The sequence below is a fragment of the Sciurus carolinensis genome, chromosome 10 (assembly GCF_902686445.1).
Source record: "Sciurus carolinensis chromosome 10, mSciCar1.2, whole genome shotgun sequence".
Lineage (NCBI taxonomy): Eukaryota > Metazoa > Chordata > Mammalia > Rodentia > Sciuridae > Sciurus > Sciurus carolinensis.
This window is the reverse complement of record NC_062222.1, coordinates 48,427,806-48,450,611: the sequence shown is the minus strand read 5'-3', so window position 1 is coordinate 48,450,611 and position 22,806 is coordinate 48,427,806. Positions and strand designations below refer to the sequence as shown.

The 22,806-nt window shown below is 39.7% G+C and overlaps 1 protein-coding gene and 1 non-coding gene across 9 annotated transcripts in view; one reads left to right on the top strand and one right to left on the bottom strand.

Annotated features, from left to right (window-relative positions):
* Sgms2 (sphingomyelin synthase 2) overlaps nucleotides 1-22,806 on the top strand; it is an 84,120-nt gene that overhangs the window by 10,823 nt on the left and 50,491 nt on the right. The window contains exon 1 of one of the 8 annotated variants that reach the window (XM_047566565.1): nucleotides 20,635-20,679. The exons of the other annotated variants lie outside the window; for them this stretch is intronic. The gene's annotated coding sequence lies outside the window, so the exon portion shown is untranslated. Of the gene's footprint in view, nucleotides 1-20,634; nucleotides 20,680-22,806 lie in introns of those variants that run through there. 8 annotated transcript variants of the gene reach the window in all.
* On the bottom strand, nucleotides 9,609-9,713 carry LOC124995179 (small nucleolar RNA U13). The gene has a single exon (XR_007110652.1). It is a non-coding gene; the product is annotated as a small nucleolar RNA U13 (small nucleolar RNA).

Below are 22,806 nucleotides of genomic sequence, written 5' to 3'. Positions count from 1 at the left end.
TAACCCTCCCCTGAGAACCAGTGCTGTCTGATGGAAATAAAATGTGAATTGCCCATGGTGTTTACACATGTAACTTGAGTTTTTCAACGGCCACATTGCAAAAAGTAAAGAGAAACAGGTGAAATTAATTTTGATACATTTAATTTAACTTAATATATCAAGTTATCTTCTGTTATCAGTTACAATCCATATAAAAATTCTTGAAACTTGCATTTGAAATCTGGTATGTAGTCTACACTTAACAGTATATCTCTTCAGATTGTCCTCATCTCAAGTGTTCAGTAGCAACTCATAGCTAGCAGCTATTGTATTGGGTAGTGTAACTCAAACCAATTTGTCCCGTATGAATCTGAAGAAAATCTGTTAATAATTACTATCAGTCCATTTTGGGTTTCTATAACAAAATACCTGAGGCTGGGTACATTATGAAGGTAAGAGGCCTACTTAACACACAGCTCTGGAGATCCAAGAACATTGTGCCAGCTTTGGCACCTGGTGAGGGCTTCATGCTGTGTGATACCATGGTGGATGGCATCACATGGCAGAAGCACCTGTGAGGGTGACAAGCAGGGCATGCTGAAGAGACCAAAGGTGGGGTGGCCTCCCTTGATAATCTGCTCTTGCTGTAACTAATCCAGTCCTAAGAGACCTAACCCATTCCCAAGGTGGCACTAGTTCCTTCTGAGGGCAGTGCCCCCCAAATTACCTTCCAGGAGACCCCCACATCTTAAAGGTTCTGCCATGTTTCAACATCCCCACAGTGGGGACAAGCTTCTAGCACATGAAGGATTGGGGGACACACTCAAACCATATGCAAACCATACCAGTTGCTTTTGAATGACTTTGGTGTATTGTGATTTAAAAACAAAATTCTATCATGGAGCTGCCTTTGTGGGTGCCAGAGGAAACTGATTGGAGCTGGGCACAGTGGTCCACACCTATAATTCCAGATGTTGGGAAGGCTGAGGCAGGAGAAGCACAAGTTCAAAGCCAACCTGGGCAACTTAGCAAGATCCCTCTTTCAAAAAAAAAGTATTGGGGATGTTGCTCAATGGTAGAGGTCTTATTTAGCATATGTGAGACCCTAGGTTTAATCCCCACCACTGCAGGGGAAAAAAAAAGAAAAAGAAAAACTGATTCTGGTGCCTTTTGCTATAATGACTGAACTGACCAATGGGTGCACTGAGATGCTTCTCTAAGGTTATCCATTGCTCGAATTTGTGAATTTCAATGCCAGACGTGCCTTGACCTATAAACAAAAATTTGGATTATTAGATTTGTGGGTCCAAGAACCATGACCGCTTCTGTGCCTTTGACCCTGGGCCAGTCTCAGCCCTAGGGCTTCACTACATTTAACTCCTCTTTTGCTCTTGGCAGTCCACCTGTTATCCACCACCAGATCCACCATCACCTTCACCCTGCTGTTGCCCTGTGTAGGTGGGTAATGTTGTTTACTATTAGTGCTCTTGCTCAGCTGTTTATTGTGACAATTTGGGAAGCAAGGCCACTGTAAAACCTGGATCAGAGAAATCATTACTCGATATCAGATGTCAGTCTGCCTGGAACAGAAACCATTCGAATGTAAGAAGACACGGGGTCACCACAGATTGAGAGAGGGGACTGGGCAGGGGAGAAGATGAAGGAGACCATGCAGTTCTAGAGGTGGAGGCTTGGGGTGCAGAGCAAGTGCACAGGAAGGATTTCATAGCAGACAATTCCCCAGCCATCAGGTAAGCTGCTGCTCTCCCCAGGCTTTCTGGACGGGTGCCTCAGATTCCATAAATGTATTGACTTTACCAGATACTTATACACAGGTGGCTGTGGTTCATCCTTCTTCAGTTCCTACTGAAATTGATTGGTGCATTCCACACAGTCTTTTGAGCACAGGCTGTATACTAGACATTTTTGATCTGGGGATTCAGCAGTGAATATCACTCAAGTTTTCTTTAATGGAGATTGTTTGAATGTGTGTGTGTTAAGAGAGGCAAAGATACTAAAAAGGGAGAATGCCAGAATGATAAGCAAGTAAAACCGATCAGTATGTAAATTTAGATTGGAATTAGTTCTTTGAAGAAGTAGAGAGAGACAGGGACTGGCTATAGTAGCTCAGTCAGGCAAGGTTTGTCGGGAGAAGGAAGATTTGCACTGAGATTTTGAAGGATGAGAACACTTGGCAGAGGACACACCATGTGCACCAGGGAAAGAGCTTATTTACACACAAAGTGGCAAGTCTGGTCTAGCTGCAGCAGGTGAGCAGCAGGATGGGTGAGAGATAGATGTGGCTTGGCCAGCAGCAGCAGGTCCAGGGTGGGTAGGCTTACGCACTTTGTAGGGCACTTTGTAGGCTCATTGCAAATGCCATGAGCAGGGATTATGAAGTGTTATAAGAAGGACTTGATCTGGCTTACATTTGTGATAGAGCCCTCTGACTGCTGGGCAGAGAATGGACTAGAAGTGGGCAAGAGTAATAAAAGTGAGAGATCCATTAGGAAGCCATTAGCTGCATTCTGTGATGTGGCTCCTTGGAGGTTGGTGACATTAGAAGTGGAAGATGGTGGATGGATTTGAGAGTTTCAGAGATTGATGGGTAAGATGTACCACGTGAGAGAGTAGGAGAAATCAGTCATTTTTCTATTTTTGGGTGGTAGAGAGAGTTGTAAAGAATGGAGATATGGTTTGGCCCTTGGTTAGCTTGAGTTGCTTTTTAGTCATCCCCATGAAGAGATGTCCCATAGCCAGTTGTGATTGTGACTTGCACGTGTGGCTGAGAGCAGAGCCAGAGTTGTCAACATAGAAGTGATACATAATAAAGTTATGGGACATCTAGAATCACTAGGGAGATTATGTAGGCAGAGCAGCTTTGAGGACTGGCAAAGTGAATATAAGGGGATGGAGTGTCAGTGAGTTTGGGGACAGAAGAGCCATGTTCCAGATGCCAAATGACATGACTGTTGAAAAGGGTGGAGTCATCACATCAGTTCTGTTTAAGTTCTTGAGAAGTTGAGTAAGATGAGAACACAGAGTTTATTGGGTTTAGCAACGTGGAAGAGTTTTGTATTTCCTAGCATGGTGCTGTTACTCCATACATATTTGCTGGATTAATGAGCTGAATATTCTTTTTTTTTTTTTTTTTAAATGGAGGTGATGGGAATTGAATCCAGGACCTGACAGATGCTAGACAAGTGTTTCACCACTGAGCTACACACCTCCCCTGGGATATTCTTGAATACTGCATTTTTTGCTTCTACTATCCCCCACTGTGTTCTGTTGGGCAGAGGCAAAGTTGGAGTCTGACTTTCCCATTTCCCAGTCAGACTGCTGCCCTCTTCCCACGCCACCTGCCTTCTGCAGCCACTGCTGTGTCTGGGCCTGGGATGTCTTTGAATATTGTCCCATGTGGAGAAATTCTTTTGTGGGCATCATCTTTTAAAATTCATCTCTTCACACCTTTTTAAAATGTTTCCATCATTCCTCTCCCACCATTCCCCTGCTTCCTCCACCAAGCCAGCAGTTGATCCTGAGTCTTGCTTAGTTGAGTTCTCTCTTTTGGGGTATTTCATTTGTACTCTACTTATGAGTCCAGTAGGAAAACCTGTGGAAATCATTTGATTATTTCCACTCCACCTCTGAGTCCCTTGGGTGAAGTCATCTCTACATCTTCTCCATTCACTTCTCCATTTTTGAAACTCACTATTTTTGAAACTTATTCGTCCCATTGTACACTCGAATGTCTTGAAGCCCTAGAAGGTTTGGTGTTCTTTGGTGTGGTGGTAATTGACTGTAGCTCCTTCAAAAGGGCTTTCTAGCAAATCTAGCAAATTTTCCTTTGCCATTATCGGTTTTTTGTTGTTTTATGGTGCAAGTGATCGAACCCAGGACCTCGTGCATGCTTGACAAGTACTCTACCACTGAGCTTCATCCCCAACCTTTTGTATTTTTTTTTTCACTAAATTTAAAAATTTTTATTCACAAAATTGTCCAGGCTAACCTTGAACTTGTGATCCTCCTGCTTCAGTTTCTGAGCGTCTGGAATTACAGGCCTGTGCCACCATACCTGGCTCCCTTTGTTTTTTCTTTTCTCTTTTGATAGTTGTTTTGTCACCATGGCAGGGTGGAAGTGTCTTCTTCTACTCTACTTCCACCACTTTGTTCTTTACTTCATTATCCTGCTTTCATTATGCCAGTTGCTGTGGAGATAGTAAGCTCCTGGCTAATGCAGGCTGTTGCTTTAGGTGGAGGGGCGGAAGTGAGAGGTTATAAATCTTGTTTTCCTGCATATGTTTCCTACTCACAAAAATAATCAATCTTACTAGAGACGGTGGTATAGAAGCATCTATATGAAGTTTTCTTATGTTTTTAGAAAAGATTACCTTTTTTAAAGAAAATAAATTGAATATTCTGGTGTTATTGGAGATTAATTCCCTATTTTAATACTTTGCTGTTTATTCTTTAATTTTCATCCTTTGTTTAATAGAATATTGTCCCATTTGGAGAAATTCTTTTGTGGGCATCATCTTTTAAAATTCATCTCTTCACACCTTTTTTAAAAACTCAACTTTACTAAAGTAGACATATTTGCATATTATTCCATCTGATTTCCACTTCATGAATCCTTGCAGTTTTCCGTGATTAAAGTGATCCCATGTCCTGTTGATCCAGGACAGTCCAGTCTCAGAGATTGGATGTTAAAGGCTCTTTCACATATAGCTGGCCTAGTTTGGATATTAAAATGTATGGTCAACCTAATTTAAGACCACATTTAATAAAAATTGAAGGAATGAAGTATTTTATATATTTTTGTGTTAATTCACATAACTTTACTCGTGACACATACGTTGTTTTACTTTTTCCAACTAAGCTTGTAGATTTTGATTTTGGTATTGTAGGAAGATATTTCTTTTTGTTCTTATAAGCAAGTCAAAAGATTCTTTTTGATAAAGACAGCTCTGAGTTCCTCATGTTATATTTTCACTAAGATTCATTTTACTGGAGTAGTACTTGATCTAGCTCCTCCTAAATGGGCAGGGGATATTTTGGGAGGGGGCATGGAGCAATATTGTACAAACACTGACTGTTTTTCTTTGAAAGGACCTTCCTATAACTCAAGTTTGATTTTTCTCTCCTAAGTATATATGTTCATCTCTTGTTGCAGAATTATGTCCTCCTATATGTGAAATGGGTTAATATCCCAGGCTGTTCATTGCTTCACTTCTCTATTAGCAGTTCAGTTATTTACACACTTGGTGGTAGAAAACCAGCCATGGGAATAGGAAAGATCTTTTAGAATTTGAACACCCTGACGAGTAAAATATGCCATTTTGATGGACAGTCTTGCATTTCAAAATATTTTTATTCCTTCCCTACTGCTCCACCCCGCCAAAAAAAAATAAAAAATAAAAAAAGATGCTGTTCATTTGTACTCGTTAAAACAAAACACCCTGTGAAGTTGGTAGAATATCAAGCTGAGACTCAGGCTAAGGAATTTGTTTAGGGTGATTTAGCCAACTCAGCAAACTTGAGCCCCTCTCTGGGTTCCTCTCTCTCTTGCTTGCGCGCGCGCTCTCTCTCTCTCTCTCTCTCTCTCTCTCTCTCTCTCTCTCTCTCTCTCTCCCTCTCTTTTTTTCCTAATACCACCTCTCTAAGGAACCTTGTTAGACAGGTTTTGCCTTACTGATTTCCTACCTCGGTGAAATTTTAATGCCCTTTGAAGGGTCACAAACCATTTTTTCACCTTTCAATAACTAGATTTCAATCCTTGTTTGAATTCAAGTGCCCCTACCAAAAATTCATGTTGAAATTTAATCCCCAGTATTCAGAGGTGGGACCAAATGGAATCTTTAAGAGGTGATTGGATCATGAGTGGCTGCCCTTGTGATTGAATTAAATCCATTTGTAGGCTGATGGATTCATTGATTATCTAGGGGTGGCTTTGTTGTAAAAAGTCTCTCTGGCATGGTGGGAGTCCCCACCAGCAAGAAACCTGTAAGATGTGACCACCCGATCTTGAACTTACCAGCTTTCAGAACCGTAAGTCAAATAAACCTCTTTTCCTTATAAATTACCTAAATCTCAGGTATTATGTTATAGCAACAAAAAGCAAACTAAGATATCCCTATTGAGAATTCATGGTCTATCAAAATGCCCTGTTTAGGGCCCATTTTGGAACAATCAGAAGTGGACTTTCATTGAGTTTAACCTAATGTCTTTAGATCTTCAAATGGATTGTACATTTCCTGAGACATAGACCAGATCTAGTAAGTACAGCATTAATAAATTCGACTTACTGTGGCATTTTTTTTTTTTTAATCTTCATGAGGCTGGGGAGGATAGTATAAAAAGGTTGGAAGTCAAGAGCCTGAAAATTCTTAGATGGTCTAGTTAGTCTAACTTCTTTATGTGTAGGTGCCAAAACTAATATTATTAGCAAAGGTGGGATTTTCTCAATCCAGTTTGGTGCTATTTCCAGAGCTGTCTTGGTAAGGACCAGAGGCAGGATGATGTGGATTTTCAGGAGGAGGAATTCAGGTCCTATTCTATAGCCCAAGGATTTGGATGTGTGGAAAGTTGTGATTAATTAACTTGGCAGACTCTTTGGTATTCTTATGGCACAAAGTGGTGGAGGTGGTGACAAAATTGCTTCTCATGGGGATGAAGAGGAATAGGAATAACCTGATGATTGCTTCTGTATTTCAGAGGTAGCATAATATTTGTCTCCAAAGATAATGTTAATAGGAAGAGAGAAGAAACTTGAACTAAAGATATGGACAACTAGTACCTTTTTAAGAAAAGCAAATTAAAGGGGGGATTCTTTTATCATTGAATTAAAATTATACATATCTAAAAGACATGGGTTAACAGAGGATAATTCATGTAGTATACATTAGCAGAATGCAGGGAATATACTTGAAATTAAGTGAAGGAAGCTACAGCCCCGATCCCTTTCTCTGTATCTGCTTCTGTGTGTTAAGGTACATGTGAGAGAGAAAGGTAGACCAACCTATTTCTAGTTATCCAGTAGACAGTCATGGAAACTAAGATGTACCTGTTTTAATGACCTCTTGTCATTTCCAATTGTGTCACAATGATTTTTGAAGGTAGGCTCAAGCAGATCTCAAACTTTTGTAGTTATTGCTTTTTTATTTCTTTATGGGCCACTAGTCACGTGCAGACCTTGCTTTTTTTCCCCCAAAACTCTATCCTGTAATGTAATTCAGGCCTACTTCTCTCTCTCTCTCTCTCTCTCTCTCTCTCTCTCTCTCTCTCTCTCTCTCTCTCTCTTTCTCTTTCTCTCTTTCTCTCTTAGTCTTTTTTTAAAAAAATGTTTTTGTTTCCTTCTTGAAATGTAAATTGCCTTTAATAGGTGAGCAAAGAGCAGGAAATTTATGAAACTTACATGCAGAAGGATGTGATTTAGAAATGTTGTTCTCAGTGGTTTTGTCAGAGAGAGAAACTCAAGGTAATGTGTGGTATTGGTCCCTGAATTTCATTTCTGTTCTTCTTGCCCTGTTGGCTTAGTCACTTGAGCTTCTGCCCTACTTTGCTGTCATCGCTGAAGAAAGCAAGGCTGAAGTTTTTATTTTACCTGGTGTACTTGAACCTCACTTTTACTAGAATGAAAGCTATTTGTCAAACCATCTTAGGATTGGATACATACTTATTTTTATTCAAGCCATTAGTTAGCTGTGTTTGAATTCTAAGAACACTTTGATCCTTTTAACATGAAACTCGAAGGACATTTTGACAAAATGCCTTTTAAAAAAATTATTTGTCCTCAAAAACATTTTTATTCATTTAAATGAGAGTTGATTATCTTCTAAAGAGAATCTGGATGGACTCTTTGTACATATCCATGAGTTAACAAATACAGCTGCCTGATGAGCTGGCCTTATTGTTACTTTATAAACCATAGTGTTACTAATAGTTTCCTGACTCTGTTTGGAAGCAGAAGTAGTGGAGGTAGTGCAGTGTCAGCTGTGAATTGCCATGGATGTGCTTGTCAACAAGGGTAAGCAGAGTTAGCTGAGGCTGTCATGGCAACGGAAGATTGGAGTTGGACCTCTGAGGCCAGTCCTCAGGTCATCCTCCATCCTGAGTGTGCCAGCCCTGGGAAGGCTCAGAGACCTCACATCCTGTGGGTTAGTACTAAAATGGAAATTCATCCTTCATTGCATGGAATACTATTTTATGAAGGACATTCAGAGGGACCAACTGTGTAATTCTGAATTGTAGATATAATTTACAGAAACCCTAAGAAAGCCCTTTGAGATGTTTTTATTTAAAATCACAGTAAAAGAATTACATGGAATTTTGAAAATAGCAGAAAAATATCTTTGGGTTTGTGGCTGTTATTTCTGTGGTCACATTTTTGTCTTATTGGCAAGTATGTATCATGTGAACTATGAGGACTCTGTCCGTTTTCAAGAAGTGATTAAAATACCTCTTAAAAAATCATCCTGGGCCAGGCACGGTAGCACATGCCTGTAATCCCAGCATCTCGGGAGGCTGAGGCAGGAGGAAGTTTAAAGCAGCCTCAGGAACGGTGGGATGCTAAGCAACTCAGTGAGACCCTGTCTCTAAATAAAATAAAAAATAAGGCTGGGGATGTGGCTCAGTGGTTGAGTGCCCTGAGTTCAATCCCTAATACCCCCGGCAGGGGGATGGATCTTGGATTTGGCCTGGTGGAATGGGGATGTGTAACCAAAGTGACTAAGATTTTATTTTTTTTAAATTGAGTGTCTGCTCTTAGCAAGACATGGTTTTAGATACTAAAATGAGCCAAAGAAATGACACTCAGTCTATCTCTTCAAATAGCTTCTGTTTAAATGGAACCTAACTATAGTCAAACACAGATTAAGTAATTACATTTCCTTCAGTTGCTAATTTGTGTAGCTATTGGTCTGTTTTGGTTTCTGATGGGAGACTGGACCATCTGTTCTCTCCTCCCCATAGAGGATGGACAAAGTGAATAGGCATTGTGACAAGTGATTTTAATTCTCCTAGAAAAGAGGAATGCTCCCTCAAGTCAGGAACAACCCAGAACTCACATGCACAAGCAGCTTTGCTGAGCCAGGAAGGGGAACCACCCCGGAGAAGTGAGGCAAGAGGGTCCCAGCCAGTGAGCACCTGCTGTCAGACTCCTGTGGAGTCTGTCCCTGGGCCACAGGACAAGGAGAGTGATGTTTGTGGCAATGTGCAAGGTGCATAGGAGGCCTAGATTAGAAGAAACTCACATTGGTAGTGAAAATAGAAAGTGTCCAAAGGAGAGAGTGATTGTCCTATATTTCAGGACTAGTAAAGGAGCCTCTGATCTGGAAGGGAGGAACAGGAGTGTATGTGTCATTTATTTAATGCAGCGTTGTTGCGCCATGCTTCTTGCTTGTGGTACCCCTGCATTACCCACCTAGTCCATGGCCTCCAAGTGAGCATCATTATAGTGAACCTGATGGGAACCAGCAAGCCAAGGTGCAGGAAAGCCCACCTGCAGGAGGGGGTTTACAAGAGAGGAGGCCTGTTTGGTAGTGTGATTCCTTGAGGCAAGCAGCTAAGAAACCCTTAAAGGGTCCTGTTAACAACATGAGTCAGGAATGTTCTTTCCCCCCCTCACCCCACATCAGATGGGTAATGTAGGGAAGTCATAATAAAGTTTAGAGGGAGCCATATTTCAGACAAACAGCACGGACACCCAATCAGCACACTTACGAACCCAAAAGAATTCCAAGAATGATTTTAAGGGATGTCCTAAAAATGTCATTTCGGAAGCAAAGCAAGTCTTTGTGGGTTTGGTTTCATGAGGGAACAATTCTGCAAGTGCACACTACAGATTTGTGCTGCTCTTTCCCCCATGTGTGCTTGTGCTACATACTGAAAGGAGTTTTTGTCTCAGCAGGGCTACATAAGATAGGCCCTACCATTTGTGTGTGAAATATCACCTTAATGAGTGAGTGTGGGGTGGGGCACTGGGGATTGAACCCAGGACCTGGTTCAGGCTAGGCAAGTACTCTACCACTGAGCCAAAGCCACAACCCTTTTAACATTTTCTTTCTTTCACTGTCACTTTTTTTGTTTCATTTTGTGATGCTGGGCATTGAACCCAGGACTTTGATCTTGCTAGGCTAGTGCTCTACCACTGAGCAACATCACTAGCCCTAATTTTTTTTTTTTTTTTTTAAATTTTGAGACTTGGTTCAGCCAACTTGCTCAGGCTGCCCTTGAACCTGCAATCCTCTTGCCTGAGCCTCCCAGGTACCCAGGATTACAGCTATGGTGGCATGTGACACCATACCCAGAATGAATTTGTATGTTGAATATTAAAACCTGTAGGAACCAGTGCTGGAGATGCAACCTGGCCACCATTGTTTTGTCAGCTTGGAACCATATTCGGAATGCTCTGTATGTTTACAAGGCCTCATTAAAAGCATTTTGGAATTATAAAGCAGATTTAAGTCAGTGATTATGTTGAACAGATTATCATTGTTCTTGAGGCATGTAACTGGGGTCTGCTTTTTCATAATGTTGTAGTATTGCTTTGGAGCTTAAATCAGTATTTGGAGTGCTTTTAATATTGAAAAAATGTTGCTATCTTAAATATTACTAAGAGTTTACAGCCAATTGTGAGAGGTGCTTTTTTTTTTGTAAATTAATAGGCTTTATTTATTTTAGAGCAGTTTTAGGTTTACAGAAAAACGGTAGAAACCAGAGAGTTTCCATATTCTATTCCCCTGCATGCCAGTGTCCTCACATTAGTGGATTACACTTGTTACCATTAATGAACCAATACGATACATTGTTATTCACCAAAGCCCATGGTTTACAATAGAGTTCACTCTTACATTATCAGTCTTGAAAAATCTGGTGGTATCTGTCTACCACTACAATATCATACTGTCCTAAAAATCTCTGCCCTTTATCTATTCATCCCACCCTCCCCCATCCTCTGGCAACTGCAGATCTTTTTTATTATCTCCATAGTTTTCCTTTGCCCAGAATGTCCTAGTTGGAATCCTGTAGGTAGCTTTTTCAGATTGGCTTCTTTCATTTATTAATTTGCATTCAAAGTTCCTTCATGTTTTTGTGGCTTGATAGCTTTTCTTTCTGTATTTAATATTATTTTGGCCAGGCATGATGGCACAAGCCTGTAATCCCAGTGATTTGGGAAGCTGAGGCAGGAGGATCACAAGTTCAAGGCCAGCCTCAGCAATTTAGTGAGACCCCATCTCTAAATAAAAAAATTAAAAGGGCTGGGGCACATATGTGGCTCAGTGGTTAAGCATCCTGAGTTCAATTTCTAGTACCAAAATAATAAGAATGATATTCCGTTGTATACTACACCATAGTTTATTCATTTTACCTATTTAAGGACATCTTAGTTGCCTCCAGTTTTCAGCAGTTGTAAATGAAATTTTTGTACAGATTCTTGATTTGTCAAGAACTGGTAAATACAGAGGGATAACTATTGCCTTGTCACATGATAAGATTATGTAGTTGTACAAGTGGCCAAGCTGTCTTCCAAAGTGGTCATATTGTTTTGCATTTTCACCAGCAGTGAGTTGGAGTTCCATTTGTTCCATATCTTTAGCAGTGTTTGGTAATGCTAGTGTTTTGGATTTTACCTATTGTGTATAGTGGTATCTCATTGTTTTAAAGTGCAGCTTCCAAGTGAAGTATTGAACATTTTTCCTTATGATATATTTGCTATCTATATATCTTCTTTAATATGGTATCTGACCTGATCTTTTACCCACTTTTGAATTGGGCTCTTTGGTTTCTTAAGTTTTATAAGTTCTATGTGTTATTTTGGATGTAAGTCCTTTGTCATATATCTGTTTTGTAAAAGTTTTCTCCTGGTCTGTGATTTGTCTTCATTCTCTTAACTGGATTTTGTAGAGCAGTATTTAATTTTAATGAAGCCCAACTTATCAGTTTATTTCTCTCATGGTTCCTGCTTTTGATGGTGGTGTATCTATTACCGAACCCAAGATCCCATAGATTTTTCTCATGTTATCTTCTAAATCAGTGTCTCTATTTTTTTTTGTTGTTGTTGTTTTTTTATGTAGTTGTCTAGTTGTTCCAACACAATTTGTTGGAACTATCCTAAGGAACAGTATTTGTTGTTGCATTAGGACTTGATCTGTATCAGTGATCTGTATACACAGACCCAGCCTTTTTTATTTCATGTTTCATGTTTTATTTTAAGGTAGGGTCTCACTAAGTGGCCTTGAACTTATTTTCTGCCTGTCTCAGCCTCCAGAATTGCTGGAATTACAGACGTGTGCCACCAGAAGGAGCAAGTACCTTTAAAAGGAGATAGAGGGACTGGGGATATAGCTCAGTTGGTAGAGTGCTTGCCTCACAAGCACAAGGCCCTGGTTTCAATCCCCAGCACCACAAAAAAAAAAAAAAAAAAAAAAGGGAGATGGATTCTCTGAGGGAAAGCTTAATGCCTGCATGAGTTTCTCTATTCCCTCTGTGAACAGTTCACAGTCTGGATTGGAGAGCCCCATCTTCATGTTGGTGCAAGGTATTGCCTTTCTCCCGAGTCATGCACTGTTGTGACAGCCCTGTCCAGAACATCCTGCAATGACAGAATGTCCCAAAATCCTGCACTGTCCATTACCGTGACTACAAACCACATGGGATGACTGACCACTTGACATATGACTAGAGTCACTAAGGAACTAAATTTCTAATTTTAACTAATTTTAAACTTAAGCAGCCCTATGTAGCTTTTGGTGGTTGTATTAGTACCACTCTAGAAAGATAGAACACATTTGAAAGACAACAAGTTCATTTGTTTCCTTTAGCAAATACTTGATGAGCACCTACTATGTACCTTTTAGATTTCTAGTTACTAGAGATATCAGGGTGAAGAATACAGTTGAGATAGTGTTCATTGAGGCCCATAGAATTAAAGTAATTCTTTAAAGAGTGCAGCAATATCAAAATCCAGATTAAAATCAGGTCTTCTGATTGTAGTAAATATACCCCACCCATGCTTTTTTGCCCAGAAAGCCCCTTTGCCTCTTGTTTCTGTCCTATTTCTCACTGCTGTCCATTTGAAGGCAGCTCACCAGCTAATACATTGTTACAATTTAACCAAAGGATGGGGGTGTGGGGGTGGGGGTGGGGGACACGTGGTGAGACAAAGTAAAGGGCTGGGGGTGTAGCTCAGTGATAGAGCCTATGCCTAGCATGCACAAGGCCCTCAGTTTAGCCCCCAGCAACAACACACACACACACACACACACACACACACACACACACACACGGGTGTGCACGCAAATGGAAAGAGAAGTAAAAAATTAATGTGTATTCCCACTTGAAAAAGCACACATGCATACATGTTTGCTTGTTCGGAACTGTGATGGGAAACTGGGATTATTTTCTACCTTTTTTGCAGAGATAAATAATTCTTCCCTTTTCTCTACAGCAGGGTTTTGACACTTGAGGGATGTGGCGGGGGACCTCAGGGTTTTTTCCCTTGTGTTTAGCCATATTCTTTTCTTGAAGGTGCCGTATTCTGAGATCAAGGTGACTAAAGCCTGGTTATGTTTCGTTTTCTCTTCTGACACCTGAGTTGTAGTCTCTGATCAAGCATGACTAAGAAACTCAAGGTAAAGCACACAGGGTAGATGGATTTACTTTGTCAGCAGCGCCATCCCATTTTGTGACAACGCGTTGGAACTTGGTTGGTGCCTCAGTTCCACCAGCAGAGTCTCCCTCCCCTTTACATGGGGTCCTCATGTCCACCGCCCCAACCTCCAGTTGTGTTTGACTTTCTAGGCTTCTGGGTCCTTTGCTTCATCTTCCGTTCTGTTGCTTAAAATACAGTTGCAAAAACTTTTAATGTGTCCATTTCACTTCCTCGTTTCTTCTTCCCCTTCATCCAGTTATTCCTAGTACTTTAACAGTTTCTTCCATCTCAATGTCACCGAGCTCTTTGGGATCCCCAGGGCTTAATTTCTTGGTTCCCATTTTGTTTTCTTAATACATCCTTCCTCTGAGACTTCAAAAATGATGTGAAAGATTGTGCTTTGTGAGATACGGGTTTATATAAATATGCTGATACGCAGTTTGCTTTGAGATTGCTTGGAAGGAATGTTGGAAACTTGCAGGGTGCAGATGTCTGAGGTGGGTGTGGTGCACACGGGAAACCCAGGGCCTCTTTATAGCAGTTTTGACAAGGACGGATTGTTCATTTTTGAAAGAGTTTCTCATAAGAGAAGCAAACTGCTGATAACTGGTGAGGTGGCTAGAGCAAACAACCTCTTAGAAATCTCCCAAGCAAGGACAACAAACAATAAGGAAAGAGGAAAAAAACTAGAGGAAATGGATTACTGAGCAAGTAATTCCAGTCTGTTCACCAAAGGACTCCAATGGCTGGGGATCTAAAAAACACGACCCTTCTGGATGCTTAGGATGGGTTTAGATCTCCCAGGTTTCTCGGTTACACCCATTCCACTCATTCTTTTAACTTTCTCAGGTATGCACACTACAGGATCCTGTGGTTTCATCATAATTTCCATTACCCCAAGGAGTTTTTCTGTGTTCCAACTTCTGTTCCCTGTCCCTGGGCAAAGGGGAACCTTCTTGAGTAGCTTCTGTGATGTTACGCCCCTCTCCCAACCCAGGCCACATTTGCTTTTTTAAAAAAAAATTTTTTTTTAGTTGTAGATGGACACAGTATATTTATTTTATTTATTTAGTTAGTTTTTGGGGTTTTTTTTATGTGTTGCTGAGAATTGAACCCAGTCCTAGGCAAGCACTCTACCACTGAGCCACAACCCCAAGCCCTACATTTTCTTCTGTCCTCATTTTATTTTTACTTGGAATTTCTTTTCTGTTTTCAAAGGCATGATTTTGTTTGAGCAAGAGTAGCAATCATAGTAAATATGTACATTTTGCTTTAATTTTTTCAACTATATAATTATGCTATTTTTAATCAAAGAGGCTGACCTCTTTACTACTTGGCAGAACATCACCACAAATAGCATCTTGCTAAAAAGAAAACTTACAAGATTCCAGGACTGAATATTTTTATTTGCTTACTACTCTCCCCTCACACATAACACAAAGAAAAATGAGATTTACTTTTTTTTATTCTTTGTAAATAATGATACTAAACAGTCTTTGAGCTTGTCATAATAAATTATTTTTAGAGACAATATGGTAGCTAATATTTGGAAATTTGTTTTAGGAATTTTAAACTCCTTTTTTCTTTTACTTTTAAATTATGATAACAAGCCATGTTTATTTTAGAAGAGTAAATACCTACATAAGCAAAAGGAAAATATAAGTCATTTATAAGTCTATTGCTTATTAACATTTTGCATTATTTTTTCAGTAACATTTATGTTTACTTATACAACTTTCAAATAGCAGGATAAATAGGGTCATATATATATATCGTTGTGTACCCATGAGTATGTCACAAATTTCTGATCCCTCCCCACCTAACCTGGTGAAGGAGTGTTTCATTATTCCATCGTGTTTACCGCAATTTACTTAAGCAGTCTCTTGCACTTAAGACTCTTAAAGTTGTGTTCAATTTTTTCTCTTTTATTAACAATGTCATGGTGAATATTTTCAGAGCTAAATCTTTGTTCACATGCTTAGATTTACAAAACCTAAGAAATGCATTTAATAGTAGTCTTGGAAAGCAATTTTGTAATTTTGTTTTTAAAATTTAATATATGAAGAAAATGATTTCATATTTGTTTACTTACTCCTTGGTGATATCACTACTTTCTGACTTTCAATGTGTCAATGTAAAGTACAGAGGCTGTTTTCTTTCACTGAAGGTTTGAAGGTATTTGATAGACTTTAAAAGTATTTAACGATTACTGTTATGATACTATGTGACATTCTTATGATTTCTTATGACTTTTACTCTGAGGATTTTAGAAGTTTGGGTGTAACAATAACAACTTTGTGTCTTGGTGGAAAGAACCAGCTTACTGGTTCTTTAAGCCACAGAGGGCCTAACAGACAAACTGCAGAAAGCAGAGGTTGTGAACACAGGGCTTTTCAATCTGTTGTTCAACCTTCCTTCTCTGGGCTTAAAAAAAAAAAAAAAAAAAAGATTCCTATTTTTGGTATGTTTTGAATGCAGTCTGCATTAGATAACGGGAAGTACAGAGTGACCTTTCAAGATATTTTAGATTTAAGTCTATAATTAGAAAACACTATTTGAGTTCTAATAATAAGATTTTACTCTAAAAGCACCCGCCTATAGTAGTGGGTCAGTCCTCTATTCTCCCTTTCTCCCTCCCTCCCCTTCATATCTGCCTTAGGTACACATACTCTGCCTCTGAAATGCATCTTCCAAATATCAAACTGTGGGTCACACTTGGATGAGGGTAAAATGCTTTCATTCTCTCTCTCTGTTGTAGACTTACTTCACAACTTCCTTACCTACCTGTCCTTCAAGGAGTTGACATGTGCCTCTTATAGTTAGTTTGTGAACACATACTCAGAGATAGCCATCAACTCTATCCAGCTTTGTGCCTGAAAAATAGCAGAAAACTGAGCTTAGCGTCTGACAGAAAGGAGACTAGTCAATCTTGTCTAGTGATTGACTAAATGTTTGCAACTAGAAAACAAATAGGATGGAGAAAAAACATAGAATAATGTGGAGGAAGTGAAAGGAAGTCTGATCCCATCTGGAAGAGGTACTTTTCCAAGGAAGTGACATTTGTCCTAGGATGTGCAGGGGTTAATTATAATTGCTGTCTCTCCTCTGCAGAATGCTACACTCGGTGTCTTAGAACCTTAAGTAATCTATTTTTGCTTTCTTTAGCAATACTCCACATGTATTAAAATGAAAATAGTTTATTTCAAACTTAAGATTAACAATTCAGTGTATATTTCAAAATAACTAGAAAATTTTAGATGTTCCCAAAGAAACACAAAGAAATGATAAATGTTTGAGATGATGGAGATGCTGATTGCCCAGATTTGATCATTACACATGTATGCGTGTATGGAAACTTCACATGGTACCCCATAAATATGTACAATTGTTATGTTTCTATTAAATAAAAATATTAACACCACTCTGTCTGAAGAAAAATTCTGAAATAATTAGCCCCAAGTAAAACATACTTTGCTGGAAGAAGTAGAGAAGACTGACAAATCACTGGGACATTGGATAGGCACATGAAGTTGAACTATTTCTTAAACAGTGAAGTAGCCATGAAGTTCAACTACATCCTGTTAATACACAGATAGTTTGGGACTGTCTGAAGGAACTCAGGTCCTATCAATTAATTTTATTGAAGTACCGAGGATTGAACCCAGGGCACTGTAACACTGAGCTACATCCCCAGTCCATTTTTCTTTCTGAGACAGTCTCAGCTAAACTGCTGAGGCTGGACTCCAACTTCTGATTCTCCTGCCTCAACCTCCTGAATCTCTAGAGTTATAGTTATGGGCCACTGTGCTCATTCCCAGCCTTTTTATTTTTACTTTTTTATTTTTGGTGGTGCTGGAGATTGAACCAGGGCCTTGTGCATGCTGGGCAAACGCTCTACCACTGAACCCTATGCACAGTTCCAGCTTTTTTATCTTTTATTTGGAGACAAGGCTGGCCTTGAACTTGCGATTCTCCTGCCTCAGCCTCTTGAGTTTCTAGTATTATAAGCATGTGCCACCGTACCCAGCACAGGTCTTTTAAAGCTAAGGTTTGCTCTCTAGTAACCAGTCTTTTAAAGAAAATTCATCTGTTGTCCAATTTACAATAAAGTATGTCTTAACCACAAGAGCTTAGAGCCTCAGATGACTATGACAGATGGGAATATTCTTCCAAGTTGTTTAATCCCCTGAGATGAATATGGCTGTTCTTCTGCCAGATGATGACTCTCAAATCCATTAAACTTAAAAACAGATGCTTTTCAATGCATCAGGTTTCTTAATGTTTTTATGTAGCTTATTTTTGCCATCTCCTGATGTTAGGAAATTTGCTCCATAAATCTGGATCAGTCGGCCTCCTCAGCCCTGATCATCAGGAGCATGCTGTGGGGAATGGATGTAAAGATGGACTGAGCATTTCTGGTGCCATTGTGTCCCTGAAAAGAGCCAGTCCATCAGCTGTGCATTCATATCACGTTTCATGACTTCTTACTGAAGAAGATCTGGAGCATTATTCTTTGAAATTCACGGAGGACACAATGAGATCCTATCAGGGCATGATACAAGGGCCTACCTGGTCTTCAGTATTGCTCATTGCCCCTTGTCTACAGACCCACAGTGAGCACCTCAAAGCTAAATGTCAAGAAAAGCTTTGTTTTCTTCCAGAGAACAAAACATCATTTCCCAGTCTTCCTCCTTAAAATACATACAGATATGGATTCTCTCCTTCTCCCTCCCTCTGAGTTTTGGTTGGTAGGTTTTGAGGGTTTTTTTTTTTGTTTTGTTTTGTTTTGGTTTGGTTTTGGTTTTTACTCTGGCAACAAAGGAATTGAGAACCAAATATGCAGCCCAGCTTTAGTCCGTGTGTAAGAGTTAACTAATACACTGTATTTCCCCTGGTGTCTTCCCATCTTAGTTCCATCTTAAATACATACGATAGTAAATGCCAGAGGCTGTTTTTAAGCTCTTCATTTCTATTAATTTCTTTAATTTTTGAGTGCTTTGAGGGACCCTATGAAGTTAGCACAGACATTGTCTCAATTTACAGATGAGGGAACTGAGGCACAGGGAGGGTTGGCCTTTTGCCTGGAGTCACACAGGTGCTAAGTGTGAACTCAGACTTGAGTCCTTTTTCATAAAAAAAAATTTGCCCCTGAGAGCAGGTGGAACAGTATTAAATCCCAGGAAATAATTCTCCCTCTTCCTTTGCATCTTGTGATCAAGAACACCTGGTGTATATTTACCAAGCTCTCTGATTCTATATTACTTCCCTCAGTTGAAAGTTATATCATTTACTTTGTTTCTTTATAAAATTATGCATGGTCCATAAACTTCAAATTAAAATAAATCATGAATTTCTGTGACACTATTCAGAACGAGTCTTTTCTTAACACCGCCTTAGGATGCGTACCAAAAAAAGGTTTTGGAATGGTGTGCATGTATTTGCCTTCAATTTTCGGCTGCCCCCTTTTACCCATTCACTCTCTCCTCCCCTGCCCCCTTTCCCTCTCCTCCCTCCTCTCCTCTCCTTTCCTCTCTTCCAGTACTGGGGATATTGAACTTAGAGGTACTCTACCACTGAGCCACATTCCCCGCCCTTTTTATTTTTTTATTTTGAGACGGGGTCTCGGTAAGTTGCCTGAACTAGCTTCAAAATTGTGATCCTCCTGCCTCAGCCTCCCAAGTCAAGTTGCTGGGGTTACAGGCGTGTAGCACCACAGCTGACAGCCCCATTCTCTTTTTTGACAAGGGCACACATATAAGTGACTAGAAGGCACCATGTTTAGCTATGGACTTGAATATAAACTGGAAGATTACAATATTATTACTATCGTTTATACCACATTAAAATAGTTATAAATTATGGTTATTCCCAAACTTAAAGCCCAAGAACAACTATCTGCTTTAATTTGACGTGCCCCTGCTACTTAAGAAATAAAACACATAGTATCTCAGTGCCCTAGAGATCTCAAGCGTGGGGAGTCTCTGAAGGGTTTAAAGGAGTGTGAACTTTTAGAAAGATCAGCTTGGAAAATGGGACACAGCAAGAGATGATCCAAGATAAACAGGACCGTGTTGGGCTGTAGAATCAGTGGGTGGTAACGGTGGGTGGAGTCACCTGAGGGAAGTGACTAGAAAAAAGTTCAAGGTGAGCTGAGGAAAACATCCTCCAAGGGTGCAGTGTTCTTCCTAGGGGGCAAGTGTGGACCCCGGGGCTGGGGGAACCTCTGAGATGTGACACTATGCCACTTACCCTGCCAGGCCTTACTCTGGTGTGAACTGTTAGGCCAGTGGAAGTTGATCATTACGTGGCATTTCAGGTACATGTTTTTCCTTTTATTTTTTTCTAACAACATTATGGAGAATCACACTCCATAGAACTCATTCTTGTAAGGTGTATAGCTCTGTGTTTTTTGGTATATTTTGAATGTACAGCCATTGCCATTATCTAGTTATAGAACACATCACCCTGGCAAAAACCACGTACCCACTTCTGTTCACTCCCTGTTGTCTTCCCTGGTCCCTGTTAACCACTTATCTTTCTGTCTTTCTGCATTTGCCTGTTCCATATGTTTCTTATACATGAAATCATGCAGCATGTGGTCTTTTCAACTGGTTTCTTTTATTTAAAATAATGTTGTCAAGGCCCATCTTTGTCATAGCATGTACCATCACTTCAGCCTTTTTGTTTGTTTGTTTTGGTACCAGGGATTGAACCCAGGGGTGCATAACCACTGAGCCACATTCCCCCACCCTTTTCATTTTTTATTTTGGAACAGGTTCTCACTAAGTTGTTTAGTGCCTCGCTAAGTTGCTGAGGCTGACCTTGAACTTGTAATCTTCCTGCCTCAGCCTACAATGTCACTGGGATTGCAGTTGTACACCACCACATACGGCTCAAAGCATCTTTCTTAACCTGTTTCCCTTCCTACAGTTGTCAACCCTCTGGCCCTACAACATTCAGAAAAAAAAAAAAAAAATCTGCTATAAGACTTGGAGTGTTAACTGCCACAAGGACCAAGGTGGACTTGTCTATGCTGTCATCTGTGGATGGTAGGATTGGTGCTCTCTGATGCTCTATCATAAGGATAAGTTTAATCAACTCAAGGTTGACTGGCTACCACTTCCGCAACTTCTCTTCTGTCCTCCCTTTTCCAGCTAAGATACTGCAAAGTCGGGCACAGTGACACATATCTCTAATCCCAGTGACTGGGGAGGCTGAGGCAGCAGGATCACAAGTTCAAGGCCAGCCTCAGCAACTAAGTGAGGCCATAAGCAATTTAGCAAGATCTTTTTTTGCAAAGCGGGGGGCGGAGTATTCAAATCATTTTATTGAGGGGATTAGAGATTAAGGAGTAAGTACTGCAGTGCTGAAAGAGACAATGAAATCCAACGTCCTCTGCAGGGCCACATCTTGTTGTCACCAAAAAAGCAGCAAGATCCTGCCTTAAAATAAAAAATAAAAAGGGCTGGGGATATAGCTCTGTGGTAAAGTGCCCCTGGGTTTAATCCCCACTCCCACCCTTACTCTTATAAAAGACATTGCACAAATATTTTGCTTTGAGAATTTTAATTTTATCCTATGGAGAACCTTGAATGACAAGCTCTTTGAGGTAGATGGATGTTTCCTCACTCATCGGATTGCTGTTTTAAATGACAGCAAGGGAAATAGCAAGTTCTAAACGTGTTTGCATTGCTGCCAAAAGAGGACGCTCTGAGGCCTCAACCAAGCTTAAGTTTGTGGCACTAAAAATCTTCACAATGACTCAGTCAGCTAAGCACCTATTCAGCACATTACTGAAGTATCACTAGCACAGTTATTCTGTTTTTATAATTATTTATTCCAAGGTTAAAGAGATGTCTCTGTGCCCACTGAGGAGGAAGAAATTGTGCTTGTTGTGATTGACATTGATATTATGTGACTGAATTCACTACTGGACCGCTAGAAATTAACTTCAAGGATAATTTTATTCTTGAAAATAAAAATAGTGATTGCATTTTTGGTGCAAAAGATTTTGTTTTCTTTTTATATCTCTGGGCACCTTAGGACTAGGACTCATTTGACTTAAGGTAGCCATTGTTTTTCCTCATTACTAATTAGTGTTGCATTTCTCTGGAAAGACTTCTATCCTAACGTGGACCCAAAGGACATATAATCATACGTTTATTAAAAAAAAATTTTTGTGAGTAGTTCAGATTCATTGTTCCACACAGCATTCTATAGGCTTATTTGTTCACTTTCTGTAAAACTCAAAATAATTCTAAGAATGTTGCAAGGATCAGAATGCCTATATTGGGCCAATGCTAGGAATGGCAAGTATTTCTAAATATTTGACACCAATGAATGTTGCCTCTCCCTTTGTGTGGTATTGTCTGTCCCAATGAAGTTGGATGAAAAAAAGAATCCATTTATTCAACAAATACTTAACACTTTCTGTGTGCCAGGCCCTCTTTTCCGTGTGGCAACTGAGGCAGAGGACTAAAACAAAATCCTTGCTTTCATGAATCTTTAAAAAACTCTCAAATATCCCCAGAAAGCAAACGGGAGCAGGAAGGCCTAGAGAACTGGACTTTCTATTGGGTATCCTGGGAAAAACCCCTGCAAGATGGACACGAGTAGAAAAGGAGAGAGTTGGAACTTGATTTGGAAAATAAAGCAATCTGCTCTACTGAGTCCAGAATTTTAGAAGTTTGTTAAAACAACAACCCCAAAAAGGGACTAGGTTGATTTATCTCGGACTTGAGAAAGGGTTCTTTTCAAGTATATAATTTTTATCCATTATTTTTTCAGATTTATAGAATGAGCCCAAATTCTGTTTCTGCCATCCAGCCTTTGCCCAGTCTCTGTTGTCAGTTCCTAAATGAATCCTTCCAGAATTCCTTTATGTAGAAGGAAGCAAATAGTATGAATTTATATTTCCCCCTTCATAATATAAAAAATAGCACATAATACTTCTCTGTAATGAATAAATTTCTCTAAACAATGTATGTAGGAAAATTTAACAAATCAGTTCTGAGACAGCTTCCTCATTATTTTATTTTTTTAAAGCAGTTACAGTGTTGTCCATTGTAGGGATGTACCACAATGTAAATAGTGACCCATTGATGGACATTTGGGTTGTGGCCAATCATTGGCTTTGAAACAATGCCGCAATAACTAACTATACATAGACTACTCTT